The 13,203-nt window shown below is 48.1% G+C and overlaps 1 long non-coding RNA gene across 2 annotated transcripts; it reads left to right on the top strand.

Annotated features, from left to right (window-relative positions):
* Positions 1–430: 430 nt before the first annotated feature.
* Positions 431–10,689, top strand: LOC142819205 (uncharacterized). Of its 2 annotated transcripts, XR_012897011.1 has the most exons (4): positions 431–1,210; positions 3,828–3,897; positions 8,500–8,610; positions 10,404–10,689. It is a non-coding gene; the product is annotated as an uncharacterized LOC142819205 (long non-coding RNA). The 2 variants fall into 2 exon arrangements; XR_012897010.1 differs by lacking the exon at positions 3,828–3,897 and having other exon boundaries at positions 436–1,210.
* Positions 10,690–13,203: the final 2,514 nt, after the last annotated feature.

The following is a 13,203-nucleotide window of genomic DNA, read 5'->3' as shown; positions in this document are numbered from 1 at the left end:
GGTCTTCTTGACGTTGAGACCAAGAAGCATCAGCAAAGCATCATGCATAAGCATCAGCAAACACATTCAAGACGGCCTGAAGATCTCTCTCAGAGTGGGCAAAAACTGCATTGTCATCAGCATACTGTAGTTCCACAGTAGATGTGGTGGAAATCTTATTCTTAAGCTTTCAGCCTGCTAAGCCTAAATCGCTTTCCATCCATGCTGTAGATGATTCCAACGCCAGCGGGGAACATCCCAGCAATTAGGTAAAAAACGACGGCAATAAAGACTGCAAACATGATTGGGGCAATGACACAGCCCTGTTTGACTCCTATTTGTGCTTTGAAAGGTTCACCCTGAAGCCAGTGCTGCTCAGAACAGTCACATTCATGTCATGAAGCAACTTTAGGACACTGATGTGTTTATCAGGACATCCAGTCTTCGAAAGTACAGTCCAAAGGGCACGGCGATTCTCTGAATCAAAGGCTTTAGTTAGATCAATAAAAAGCCATGTACAGTGGTCAGTTTTGCTCCCAACACTCCTCTTGCCACTGCCGTGCAATGAAGATCATATCCGCAGTTCTGCGATGTGGTCGGTGTTGCATAAAAAAGCCTCCGCCTAAGCTTACTTGATTTATATACATGGATTTTCTAAAGCTACACCAAACTGTAAGGTCTAAGGTTTTACACTGCAACTCGTTGTGATCTTTGTCAAACTTTGTAATCTGTGTAACTCTCGGAAACTTACTGTAAGCTGCAACTTTGTAATCTTTGTAACTCTCAGCCACCTTGTTTGTAACTTTCCTTAAACTGCAATCTCCCCTGGGTGAATGGAGAAAGAGTGTGAGTGTGAGAGTGTGTTTGAAGAAGACTGGGAACAATGGAGCACATTTCAATGAGTCATCACAGTCTGGGCATGCTCCCTGCTGGATAAAGGGAAGTCTGAGCATGCTCCCTGCTGGATAAAGGGAAGTCTGGGCATGCTCCCTGCTGGATAAGGGAAGTCTGGGCATACTTCCTGATGATGAGGTGAATGAGTCACAGGAGCCATTCAGACACTATATAAAAAGAGGGGGAGCATATGTGAGTCTCTCTCTTTTTCCTTCCCCTGCTCCTGAGAAGGTCCTCTCCAGCATCTCTCTTCCTGACCAGCTTCCCCAGCCATGATGAGCAGACAGACCCTCCAGGATCCACATGCCTTGGCTCCTTTTGCAACCCATATGTCTGTGTAAGTGTGTGAGTGTCTGAGGGCAGGAATGAATGGGTGTGAATGAGTGAGTGAATGGAGGGGTGTGTGCTTGCTTGCTTGTCTGTGTGTGTGTGTTTGAGAGAGAGAGAGTTCTATCTTCTTTAGTTTAAACCTTTGGTGGCTGCTTACTCCTCTTTAGCTTTACCTAGTGGAAATAAACCCATACTAGTATAACCCTGGGTGGTCTCCAGTGAGAATATTTTTGGGGTAACAGTCAAAAGCCACTCTGTGACTCTGATAACATTTCTCCTGACAGAAGCAGAAGACAGGTTGCAAGGACCCGTGCCAGAACTTTGCCTGCAATAGGAAGGAGAGAGATATCACTATAGTTCACGGAGTCTGCTTTATCCCCTTTTTTAAAGGGGGTAACAATCAAGGCATCTGTCATTCCACTGGGTATCTCCTCCTTTATCCTGATTTTAAGGATAAACAGGCTAAGTTGCCAAATTAACTCTGGTTCACCATCTTTAAAGATTTCAGCGGGGATCCCATCTGGACCTGCTGTCTTGTTGTTCTTCATCTGCTTGATGGCATTGTATACCTCATACAAATTGGGAGGGTCTCCGAGCTCATCCCTAGAAAGTCATTGGGGGATTTGCTCAAGAACTTCATCTGCAACTATGGAATTACGATTAAGAAGATCTTCAAAATGTTCTTTCCAGTGAAAATTAATGGCTTCGTTGTCCTTCAAAAGTGTGGTTCCATCCTTTGAGCGAAGGGGGTTCATGCCATGACAAGCTGTCCCATAAACAGCCTTAATAGCACTAAAGAAATCACGTGTCTTATGGGTAGCCACAAACATTTGAGTTCTTACACCTTCTCAGTCCACCATTTATTCCTGAGTTCTCTGGTTTTACGTCAGACTTCTGCCTTCACCTTAGCATGGTCTTCTCTCTGTGTCTTGCAATTGATATCACTCTGCCAAGCACAAAATACCTTTCTCGTCTTATCGGGTAGTTGAATATTCGACTACTCTTTTGCTTCCCTAGTCCTGAGGGAGAGTTAGGGTTGATGCAAGCAGAACTTCACAAATGGGATTATCTCTTTTTTTAGGAAGTCATGGTTTCCCTTTCACCCTCTGGGTGAACTGAAAGGAAACAGAGTTTTGCATGGTATAGAAGTTATGCAACTTAGCTTACAAGACATTCCAAACTGCGGGGGGAAGGAGAGGAAACGGAAAGAGATGGATAGCTTTTATATTTTAATATAGCTCTGAAGGCCCTAACAGCTGTGATGGGGATGTACAAAGGTATTGGACACAGAGCAGAAGATGGAAGCTAAGAAAGTCCTTGTGCCTCAGCAATTATCAGATTAACTTATCAAAGCAGCACCTGGAGGAGTGGGTTCATGAAACTTGGGCTCTGGGCTCTGATGCTGTCTGTAAGTTGAGCACTTGGGCAGCCACCAAGAAGAGATTCCAATGGCGCCCATGCCCAGCAGCATGTGTTTCTATTGGTGGAGCACATCCACTCGTGCCTTTGTGCATGTAACAAAATTTATTCTGCACATGGATGAAACATTAGAGGGAACATGGCTGGGCTCTGCTGACAGGGAGTGAAGAAGATTCAGTGAGTATGAGCAAAGCAGCAGGTATTCAGACTGTGTAGCTTAGAGCAACTGACAGCTGCCTACCAGCTGCCTGCTGAGCTGGACTCATGCTCAGAAAGCTGCCTCATGGGAGGAAGCACAAGGGCTTGGGAGTGGGATACAATCAAGACACACACACCCCCGAGCCGGAGGGTCTGGAAGAAAGGGGCTGTTGCAATTGCCGCTGCAAGGTTTTGTGACTCAGGGCCCAGTTTATCTCTAGTCCCCTGCTAGTAGCAGTGGAAATGATGTTATTTTGTAAACCACCCCCTCGGATCAAGCAGTTACAAAACCCCCAGCTGCCATTTTGCTGGAGCAGGCTATCAAGCCCTGTGGGAGCTACCCCCATAGTAGCAGCTAAAAAACTAAACAACATTGTTCTGCGAGCAGTGCCCAGAAAGCAGCTATTTCTACTTCTCTGTTAGACACATAATTGCAATGCTTATTGCCTGGAAAAGGGCAACATGGACAGGGAAAGACTGGCTGGATCTGAATCTATGAAGTTCTGAGTGCGCACTCTTATCCACATCTGTAGACGTTAAGGACGCGCAGTACCTCGCCGGAAGTGCTAAGCACTCTGTACACGATTCAGACGAGAGAGGGAAAACATATCTGCAAGCTGCAGTGGCATGTGAGGGACTTTACAAGAAACCAGACGAATCATTTCCTTCCTAATTATTTTGCCAGGAACCGATATGAGAAAGAGCCTGGATTTCCCTGAATTAAACTTCCAGTCGCTGATGTAGATTATGAAGGGGGTGCTAATAGGAAGTGGGATACTGCAGCAGCAATAAAAAGGAGATGCTGGAGAGGAGAGTTTGCAATTAACACAGTATGAACCTCAGACTGATCTATGCAGCAGCGGATGGTCCTTAGGAATAGATCATGCCTTGTCCAACTTGATTAGCATTTAGCTGATGGAATGTGACAAAGACGCCTATTTTGTTAGATCTGAGTCGCACCTAGAGGTATTGAATGGGGCTGATTTCTTTTCAAACGCTCTTTTCAGAGGCCTGAGACACCACTGTCACCAGTATATTGTGAACGGCTGGTACCTGCTCCCTTCCTTTTCCTCATTGGTAAGCTTGCAGTTTGAATCCCAGACATGACTGTTGGTATTTGTGCTAATCGCTTGTATGTAATAGAGAGCAGGGTTACAACAAACAAAAGCACTTTGCACGGTGTGCAGTCCACCTATGGAGTGCCCTGCTGTGGGCTGTGTGAAAGTGAAAAATATAAAGGGGTTAGTAAAAGCACAAGTCCCTGCAGGACAGGTCTACCAACAGCTAGGGTATGTCTAGACTACATGCCTCTGCCAACAGAGGCATGTAAACTAGGCTACCCAACATAGTCAAAGAAGCCGGGATTTAAAACAAGGTTTTCAGGAGCGGTTGACAAAAGCTTCCCCTGTCGACCGATCCGTGTCTTGACTCACGTGCTGTGCCAACGATCAGCTGAGCCGTCACAGCGCGGCGGCCATGTTTATTTGAATGAAGCCGGGGATATTTAAATCCTGGCTTCTTTGATTATGTCGGGTAGCCTAGTTTACATGCCTCTGTTGGCAGAGGCATTTAGTCTAGACGTACCCCTATTGGACAAGATGGTCAGGAATACAACTTCAGGCTCCAGCTGTCCCATAAGTTCCAATTGCCAGAAGCACCTGGCACTAGCCACTACCAGATCATGGCCTAGATGGGCCAATGGTGTGAGCCAGAAGGGCCATTCTTACGCCATATTTCAGTAGTGCCAAGTGCTGGGCACTACTGTGGCAGGTGCTGTACAAAGGAGAGACAGGATCTGCTGTGAAGAGTTTACAAGAGACAAGACAAAGGATGGGGGAAATGATGTAACATACAAGCAGATTAGCTAAACAGAGACAAATGGGGGGACGAGAGGGGAGACTAAAAGGAGGGAGTAAAGAAAGAGGAGGGATGCAGACTGAGTCTGAATCCTTGGTCATCAAAATCAGAATGCAAATGTAAAACATTAGACTGTAGTAAAATAACCTGATCCACAACTGGTGCTTGGTTTTTCCCAGCCAGGTTGTGGGTTTGCTTTTCTAGATGATCATTAACTCTTTATTTGGAGGTGAGCGAAGAGAGAAGTGGCACAGCCAGCGGTCCTGCCAACTTTTTCCACCTATCTGCAGAATAAATTTTGTTATGTGCACTGAGGCATGTACGGATGTGCACCACCACCAGAAGCACATGCTACCGGCTGTAGGCATGCTGCCAATCAGTGGGTCAGCATTGGCATCTCTCCTGAGTGGCCGCCCAACCGCATAATTTACAGGGAACACTTGCCACAGCCCTTTTTTTGAGACTGGCTTCATAGCTTGTAATGATAGAGAAATGCATCCAGTAAACACATACCCATGTCCCAGCCAGGATCCTAATGGCAGTTGGCTGTATCTGCCTGGGGGTATGTCTACACAACAGAGTTTTTTCGGAAAAACTCCACTTACATTCACACTGCAATCATGTTCTTTCGAAAAAATATCAAAAGAACAGAGGGGTTTTTCCGATATTGGTAAACCTCCTTCTACGAGACATAATGCCTTTTCCAAAAGAGTTCTTTTAGAAAAAGGTGTGTGTGGACAGGGAAGAGGGAGTTCTTTCGATAGAAGAGGAAAGAAGGAAAAGCACAGGTGACCTGGTGGCCGCTCCACTTATAGTAATCACAGCTTACATGCAAGATAGCATCCACGCTGAATGAATGCTATCTGTTGAAAAAGCAGATCGCTTTTTCGATGCACTTTGGCAGCATGGAGGTTCTCTTTCTGAAGAAGTTTTTTTGGAAGATCTCTTCCGGAAAAGCTTCTTCCGAAAGAAGCCTGCAGTCTAGACATAGCCTGAGAGAAAAATGTTGACTAAAAAGGAAGCAAAACACACAAGAAAAATTTCTTGTCTCTCTCATGTTAATTACAATCCTATTTTGTGCAGGAAACCTGTCTTTCAGTTTCATTTCCTCACTAGTTTCTATTTCAATTCTTCCTCCACTTTATTATCTTCTATAATATTCAGTCCAGCTGGGTGATGGATTGATAAAGGATCACCTGGCCGCCAGGAATTGCCTTGCTTGAAATGACTAGCACGTGCACCTAACTTCTCTATCTTTTTAAATATTTCAGTTATTTGAGATCTTTATTTCACATTTCGATTTCCTGTAGTACAGTAAATTTATCTTAGTCACTCAATCAAGTTTTCTACTGACTCTTCCTCCCCCTTATCTTTGCTTCCTCTGTACAACTGAAAACATCTACATTATCTTTGCTGCCGATAAACCCAACTGGTGGTAATCCACAGATCATTTTGATAGGACAGCATCCAAGTCGAAGGCAGAACTTTGAAGTACTGTGTTTGTCGTGGGCTGTAAGCTCATGGTTTAAACCCAGCCTCGACTTATTTCAAGGTGAAACATATTTTACAGTCTGCTGAAGTAGAAACATTCTTGGATGCCTGCTGAGCAAAGATGGCACCTCCAAGGTCTAAGAAAGATTTGTAAGGATCGATTTAATTATTGCTAGTAGTTAAAAGCTTTGCCTCATCTTGCTATCTAGTTTCCAGGGGCTTGTCTGCACTTAAAACACTATAGTGATGCAGCTGCACCACTTCAGTGTAGATGCTCCCTTGCCAATGGGAGGGATTCTTCCATCGGTGGAGGTGTTTCATGGCCCCAAGAGGTGGCAGCTAAGTCAGTCGGAGAATTCCTGTTGACCTAGCACTTACTACACCAGTGATTATGTTGGTTTAACTATGATGCTCAGGGATGTGGATTTTCCACACCCAACACCGCTATAGTTATGCTGACTTACTTTTCTAGTGTAGACCGGGCCTTATATGGCTACCGTCATCACATTGTCTGAGGAAATACAATAGTGAATGTAGACACCTACTGCCCCAGTGAGGTAGGAAAGACTGAAGGAGAGCTGAAGTATAAAGAGGTTAAGTAACTTGCCTAATTATACAGGAAGTCTGGGCCAAGAACTAAACCCAAGTCTCCTGAATTCCAGCCCAGTGCCTTAGCCTGAAAACCATCCTTCTTCTCTTCAGCTCAAAAGCAACCCCCAAGTAAGTGGGTTCATTGACAGCAATGGACTCACACCCGCTTATCTCAGGAGTGGACAGATTCAAATTCCTCAAGCCAAACCCTAATATATATGATCTGAGCTGCGGCCCACCAGCAACAGGCTGTGTTTTCTTTGTTCTCTCTGGGCATGGCACAAGGCCATGCAAATGTCATGAGCTCAGTTAATCTGAAATCCTACTACAGCCCTGCTGCTGATCCTGCACCGCAGCCCTGATTCACGTTCTTACTCATCAACACAGAAAAAAGACAGTGATCTTTCTCCATAACTGGTCTTAACCCGTGTTCTCTGAGACGTATTGCTACATGGGCAGCGGGTGAAGGTCCAGCTGGGGAAAAAAATCCAAACCCCACCCCATCTGCCCAAAGCCACACCCCTGGGTGGGAAGAGCCAGTGGTGCCCCTCACGGGTGCCTCTCCAAAAAGTGCCAGAGCCGGTCCCCTATGGATACAACTGAGGGGAAAACTCCCAGCACCAGTGCATGTGGCTAGCATGCACACCTCACATGGAATGGACATGAGCAAGCACCCAAAGAACAAGGGGCTTTAACTCCGAGACACAGACAAGTCCACCAATGAGGGGAAAAGGGTGCAACTGACCCAGGGCCCGGCGATTCTAAAGGGCCTGCAGCTCCAAGCCCTTTAAATCACCGCCGGAGCACTGCGCAGTGTGCTCCAGGGGGCTCTAAGGGCTGGAGGGCATGGCATGGTGGTGAGGGCTGATTGCCCCAGTCCCGCCCGCCCGAGACCCTGCCCCTTCCCTCCCCATCTTGCCCAGGGGCCTGGCATGGCTGGCGGCTCCTCCGGAGGCAGGAGAGAAACGAGGTAGTAGCAGCAATTAGTACGCTGACCGTCTGCTTTCTTGGCCCACTCACCCCAAGGTAGAGGTACAAACCCAGCAGGTAGAGCGGCCTAACCGTGGGGTAATTAAAAAAAAAAAAAAGCACATACCCATCGCCATCAGATAATCAGCTCCAAGGAAATGACAAGCTGTAAACCACAGCCTAGGCCTGGCTGCCCTCCGAGTGACGTGAGGCATGTTGGTCACTATTGACCGGGCTTCATTCGGATCAGTGACCCCAAGGTGAGAGCTCCCCAAATCTCATTACTGAGCTGAGGAGACACCTGGTCTCCTAGTGGAAATGTAAAAATCTGTTACTCGTGTCGTAGCTTCTGAGCCACGCCGCCCCTCTCCGCTCCCCTGCCTCCCCCTCGAACAGCAGCGAGCGCAAGCGGACGCCAAGGTCGCAGCTTTGAACTTGGAGCGAGCGGCGTTTCCTGATGCGGCGCAGGAGACCGGCCAACGTGGCGCCTTTCAGCCTCTCTTCTGGAGTAGCCTGTGCTCGTTTCCCAGCCCTGACAGGGGCTCAGCAGGCCCACATGCAGTCACCTGCGAACATTTCCCATTACAGACACATCTGCCTCCCGTAGACTCTCTCACCAGAAGAAATCTGAACAGTTTAGATCTGAGCAGGGGCGGCCTGCTGTGGTGCTGTCAAATGCTGCGGAAGGGAGGGCGGGGGAGAGTCCGATGTTTTGACTGTTCACGCTTCAATCTAGTCAGAGACCTTCTCCCGCTTCCTCCCTCCCCACAGCTCCTCCGCTCTTCAGTCAGGCGCCAGAGACCCGCACCGGTGGCCCCCAATCTGTTCCTTGCGCGGCGTTCACACCACAGGCCCGTAAGCAGGAATTTTGTGGCGGAGGAGGTTAGTAAATGTGGACTGCCAGTGTGTGAATGCCCTCCCCCCCCCCAAGGTCTCACAGAAACTCACAGGCACAACACCTATCCGCACAACATGAGTCAGGTGCTCAGACTCCTTGTACAATGAATGGGGAATGGTCGGTGTCTTATCAAGTGGGGAAATCGGCCCCAGCCTTCGCCCAACCCAGGGAGGGAGGCTCAGGCAGCGCGGCGCTCTTGCTTTCCCTTGGCCAGCTGGACCATGCTTGTTTGGGGGACCATGGCAGTGCTTACACACACACACACACACACACACACACACACACACACACAATGGGGGTGCTTTCACACACACACACACGCACACAATGGGGGTGCTTTCACACACACACACACACGCACATACACACACACACGCACACAATGGGGGTGCTTTCACACACACACACGCACACACACAATGGGGGTGCTTTCACACACACACGCACACACAATGGGGGTGCTTTCACACACACACACACGCACACAATGGGGGTGCTTTCACACACGCACACACACAATGGGGGTGCTTTCACACACACACACACGCACACACAATGGGGGTGCTTTCACACACACGCACACAATGGGGGTGCTTTCACACACACACACGCACACACACAATGGGGGTGCTTTCACACACACACACGCACACAATGGGGGTGCTTTCACACACACACACACACAATGGGGGTGCTTTCACACACACACACACGCACACACACAATGGGGGTGCTTTCACACACACACACACACGTACAAGTCTGCACCAGTTCGGGATGATAAGCTACCATGACATAAGCTCATTTCTCATTTTGCTTTGAGAGACGACTAATAGAATCTCTCCCCAGGTGTCTGTGATCCACACTTTGCCCTTGAACATGACTCAAAATCACTGACCGAAGTGAAGCTAAAGCTCGGGGGATCAACTGCGTCATATAGTTGGCTGGCTGGTCTCTAGGGCTATGTCTACACTGCACAGTTATTTCGGAATAAGCTATTCCAGAATAGTTATTCCGAAGTAGCTTGCTTCGAAATAGCACGTCTACGCTGCAGGGAAGCCTCAAAATGGGTTTGAGGCAGGCTCCCCTAATGTAGACGTGCTATCTCGATTTAGAGATAACTTCGAATGGCCCTGGTGAGGGGCTATTTCAAAATAGCAGCAGTGAAGTGTCTACACACACCTTATTTTGAAATAGTCATTTCAGAATAGGAGTTATTCTTCATAGAATGAGGTTTACAGAAGTTGGAATAAGCCGTCTGTTATTTCGAAATACCTTTGCTGTGTAGACACACCCTAGAGGCCCAGCTTTTTGATGACAGAAGAGTGGGGTGAACGCAGTTAGAAGATCTCAAAGCACCTTATAATTGAATAAAATCTCTCTCTCTCTCTCACATACACACACACACACACACACACACACACACACACACTTTTGGACGGCATTGCTTCCTTTTCCTGCTACTTCCCCCATCAACTTGTGTAAGTTACACTCATTTGGCATGCCCTGTGAGTGACAAATCTGTGCACGTTATACCACTTTACCACTTACTTGACCAACCCTGCTTAATGGAATACGGCCGGACACTTACAGGCCTGAATCTGGCCTATGGTTTCTGATTCTCAGAGCTTACTATATAAACTGGAAAAGAAACATAAAAATCATAGGAGATCACAGAGAGGAAGATTTGCATATCATGTTGATGGATGGATACATACATACACACTGGGGAGCATGAATAACACATGGATTTAATATCTCATCAATCTCATTGCAGAAAACTTGAGATCTAAAGAGAGGCCAGACTCGAATCTTTTATCCATGTCATCCTGAAATTTGGAAGGATCAGCCCAGCAGACCTTGGAGCAGAACTACCCCCAAGAGTTGATTTTAGTTCTGCAAAATCCTAACCCAACGGATTTAAATACAAAGCCAAGACAATACCTGGCTTTTTTTGCCTTTCTCCGGAGTTAACAGCTTCACTTGTGGCATTTCATCACTTTCATTTTCAGACACAGCCAGAACCTGGAAGAAATGTTAAAAATAGTTGGTTGGAATCTTGATGAGGGAGAATTCCAACTGTAGTTGATCTCGTTTGCCCTTTCCATTATTTCTGGAAGCTGTCTCTCTCTCTGATTAGTTACTTGTATGGCCTCCATCATCCTAACCTCCAAGCCCAGCCTCATAAGCACCCCGCCCCTCCCCCCCACCATGATGTAGGGAAGCATCATTAATCTCCCCAGTTTCAAAGAGGGAGAAATGAGGCACTGAGAGACTCAGTGATTTGCCCCAGGTCCCACAGCAAGTCTGGGGCAGAGCCAGGAACTGAATGCAGGTCCCCAGCATTAGTCCAAAGCCCTAAACACAAGACCATCCATCAAAGGAGAGGGAGCAGCGTCCAGAGGTTTCCTTCCCCATCTGGTTCCAGCCCCTGATCCCAGGGCGAGTTAGCTCTGCAGTAAACATGAGCATAGACAGGCCTTGCTAGAAGACTCCCTTTCTATTCCATGCCCGCCTTTGTTTCCTAGACTCCTCTCAACTAATTGGATGAGAGTTCAAAATAAAACGAGAGAGACTCTCAGGTGTTCCTCTGAAGACGCAGCCATCTTGAGTTTCAGGACAAGGGCTGAACCAGCAGCTCACGTCTCTGTTTGTTTTCATTTTTGCTGGGTGCCGTCAGCATTAGGGATGTAATAGTGTAGTCGATTAACCGATAAGCAACAGCGTATAGGTTAATGCTCTAGACTATACACGTTTCCCTCTCTCCCCTCCCTCCTTGCTATATTTTGCCAGCAGCTCAGCTCAGTCCTGGCTTGCCACTGGCCCAAGACCTACCCATGCTGCGGCTCTGCATTTAAAGTGCATTAGGAACCGGGCAGGCAGGTAGCACGGCACAGTTCCGGCTCACGCTGGGTCCAGGAGCTCAGACCTCACGCCCCAGATGAGGCTGCTGCCACCCCGCATTGCTGCCTCTTTATCAAAGGCAGCAGCACAGGGTGACAGGCAGCCAGTTCGTGAGGGGAGCCGGTGTTTAAACTGGCTGCTTTAGTGGACTAGCTCCTGCCTGGCACCCCCCATTGCTGCTTCTGATACAGAGGCAGCAGCGCGAGGTGGCAGGGAGCTCCTCGGGAGTGGGGCCGGAGCACACAGGCTGCCGACCCACCTCTGGGGACTATAGAATAGTCGAGTATCCGATAAGAATTCATGAGGTTACTCGACTATTCAATTAACCGATATTTAACACCCCTAGTCAGCATGGGAGCAGACCGTGCCCACCAGCCATTTTCCTGCTAATCAGTTTGACTGGCATTGGGGGTAGCCAGGAAGGGGAGGGGTATCCATCACCCTTCCCTCACACCATCTCATTTGCAAATGTAAATTAGATGATCCAGGCTGAAGTTGAATGTGCTATGGGGTTAGAGCAGTGGTCACCACTGTAAATCCGGATCTAGTCGAGCTAGGAGCCTCTGATAGGTGATCCTGACTGGTTTGGCCCCGGGGCTATCAAGTGCCAGCACTTCAGCTGCTCCTCCCCCCACTACTGTGCATCTCTGGCTCTTTCCTTAGAGCTGTTCCCCCAGGAGCCTCCTGTTTGCCAGGCGGGGCAGGGAAGGGAGAGGATGGGCGCGGATGTCAAAGTGCCCCCTTCTCCCACCCTGTATCCTATCTCCACAGAGCAGAGTGGGGGGCACAACAGGACTAGGGATGGAGGGAGTTTGCTGGCTGCTTTGGAGAGCAGCGCAGGGCCAGGGCAAGGGCGAGCCTGGCTTAACCCCACTGCACCACCACCCAGGAGACACCTGAGCTAAGCAGTGCTCAGCTGGAGCCCTGAAGCCCTACCCATTGAAACCCTGCATTGAAACACCCCCCAGAACCCGCACCTGATCCCAGCCACACCCCGATTATCAGAAGCAGCCTCTGATCTTGCCCCTGCAACCAATTGCCAAGGCCAAATAACGTGGGTTAAGTTTCTAGCACATGGGTGACCGTGTGCACAAATCAAACCCCAGCCAGGTGGGGAGATGCTATAAAAATTCACGAGCAATTTTTTTGGTGGATGCAGAATCAGAGGACAAGGAAAGCTTTCTGCAACCCGGGCGGCAAAAAGGGAGACAGGGAAGGATGGAAAGAGAGAAATTAGAGGACTCTATCCTGAACTGGTAGTAGGGTGCACAGATGAACTTTCCCATCTCTGGTAACTATTGTTCTAACAATATAGGGGTTGCCACTAACATATCCATGTTTACCACACCGGGGTGCCTTTGATCCAGCCGTACTTACCTGTGCTCCAAAGAGAACACAAGCGTGATAGCTCAGGGTATGTCTACACTAGCTCGTTAATTCAAGGTAGGTAGGCAAATCAGGCAACCGGAGTTGCAAATGAAGCCCAGGATTTAAATATCCTGGGCTTTATTTGCATGTTCCCATCTGACTGCCATTTTTAAATTCCCCTTAGTTCAAAGGATTTAGTTCGGATTAACTTTAAACTGCCGCATGTAGTCGCGGGCAGTTCGTTCAAACTAAGGAGGATTTAAAAATGGCGGCCGGACGGGAACATGCAAATAAAGCCCGGGATA

This window comes from Pelodiscus sinensis, chromosome 21 (assembly GCF_049634645.1).
Source record: "Pelodiscus sinensis isolate JC-2024 chromosome 21, ASM4963464v1, whole genome shotgun sequence".
Taxonomy (NCBI): domain Eukaryota; kingdom Metazoa; phylum Chordata; order Testudines; family Trionychidae; genus Pelodiscus; species Pelodiscus sinensis.
Note: the sequence above shows the minus strand (reverse complement) of the source record. Positions and strands in the feature narration are given on the sequence as shown.